General features: G+C 46.0%; 1 pseudogene; it reads right to left on the reverse strand.

Annotated features, from left to right (window-relative positions):
* Positions 1–235: 235 nt before the first annotated feature.
* On the reverse strand, positions 236–405 carry LOC119437896 (U2 spliceosomal RNA; annotated as a pseudogene).
* Between the last annotated feature and the right edge of the window lie 1,608 nt (positions 406–2,013).

Below are 2,013 nucleotides of genomic sequence, written 5' to 3' on the forward strand. Positions count from 1 at the left end.
GCGTCGTGTGCTGAGCTGTTCCCTTCAGGACTGCACGTACCCTGCCTTTGTTATCTGTGAGTTCCCTTCATTCACCAGCAATACATCGTACGTGCCGATAAATTCCCCTTATTTTGTTCCGTGTTTGTTTTTCACAGCGAAGCTGTTTACCCCTAGCCCCCGTATGCATCCCCCGCATGCGCTCCCAGGGGGGTACCCTGGCCGGCTTACGTCCGTATCACCGCTAGTGGACAGGAATGCGTGGGCCGATCCTGGAGACAGAGCAATACCAGGCCGACCCGCGGTGGAGGCGAAGCAGGCTTCAAGCACTCCGCCAACTTCCAAAAATAAATTTAATATCTTGGTTCCAAATAAAACCACATAAATTCGGCGTTGTAAGAGAAACACTATATATAGGTAAGAAAGTGCTCTAGGTGCAGCAAGTTGACCTTTATATGCTTTATTTGTTTTAAACCCTGTTTGACAAATAATGAGAGGGGAAAGAGTGTGGCCTGCGCTTCTGTGGTTATAATGTCATGCGCGGCTGCACCAGCGACTGCGGTATATGCATTGGAGATGCGGTGACCGCGGTGGCGCTTGTGTCGGCGTAGTGTAGTGCCGTATGAAATAAATTTATCATTTCATAACGTATGCAGCCCATGTATGCTGCCTAAACAGCTTCACTGGTAATCCATCCCCATATGAATGCTGCGACCCCACAAATTTTTGATTTAGTTGCTTGTACCAACGTTGGCCTTACCCAACTGGCCATCGCGAGCTCTGAGCAGTCACCGTGTTGGCACTTTTGAGCTTTGTGCCCGCCACACCTCTTCACCATTTCTTCAGCGTACAATTCTTATGATGTGCGCGCCTGTCAGCGATGTCGGTGGCTCTACCGGTGGCCTTCGAAGCATGCCACAAGGGCCAGCAGGAGGCCCTTCATGTGTAACGCCCATGCAACACGCCAGCAAAAATTATTGTGCGAAATTTCTTTCTTTTCATTCTTATTTCCATGGCGCATGCGCTGGTTCAGTAATACAAAAAAAAAAATGGAAACCACATCGCAGATGACAGATATTAGTAGTGCACGTGTTCCAGTTCACAGCGGTCTTTTTTTTTAAATAGGACCGCGCAGACAAGCCTGACCGGGCGTGTGTCTCCCTGAAGAACAGCGTATAGAAAACGATGCTCGCAATGGAGCGTGCTCTGCGCACATTCGTGCACTATCGCCGATATCGCTGCTTCTCGCCGGGGTATAAGGTGCGGATATGCCATGCAGCCGACACTCGCGCTGCATGTATTTTTTTTTTTAATGCGAGCGGCTGTACAAACTGTAAGGCACGGCTAGCGGGAAAATTTGGAACAAAAGCGAACTTCATTTCACGTACTTAATTTATTAAGATCAAGACATAATTAACATGTAAGAGTATCAAACACACACAGGCTGAGAAATACTAAAACTTTGATACTTAATTCTTAGTAATGAATGAATCAATGAATAAATAAATGAATAAATAAATAAATACACCATATTATGAAAGAATGAAGACGGTGTAAATCCCACGACGTGTACTAGGAAAGCATAAAACACCAACCAAGTTCCTCTAAAACACACGAACTATGTGCTCAGTTACCCTCATTCAATTCCACCACAGCACTGTTCTGTATAGTCGTGTATTTATATGGGCCTATAGAGGAATATCTGTGACAGTGACATGCGCTCTCCCGTGCACCTTTTGATCATCTTTTATACCTTTCTGTTCATTTCTCTTTGTCCTACCAAAACTGACTAAGTGACGTTCACAACAGTGAACTTTATGTTTTTAATGCGAAGCTTTCTTTGCCAAGCCTCCCGGACTTTCCTGACCGTGGCCATTGGGTGCAGCTGCTGTCTTGCCGAATAGCTCATACTTTAAAAAAAATTAATTACGCACCCGATGGTGGGATCAAACCTCGGTTCCACACCACACCAGCCCAGTGATGTAACCATGAGGATACACGCGCTTTTTTTTTTTGCACATCAGGCCGCAATCG

The sequence above is a fragment of the Dermacentor silvarum genome, chromosome 1, assembly GCF_013339745.2.
Source record: "Dermacentor silvarum isolate Dsil-2018 chromosome 1, BIME_Dsil_1.4, whole genome shotgun sequence".
NCBI classification, from domain to species: Eukaryota; Metazoa; Arthropoda; class Arachnida; order Ixodida; family Ixodidae; genus Dermacentor; species Dermacentor silvarum.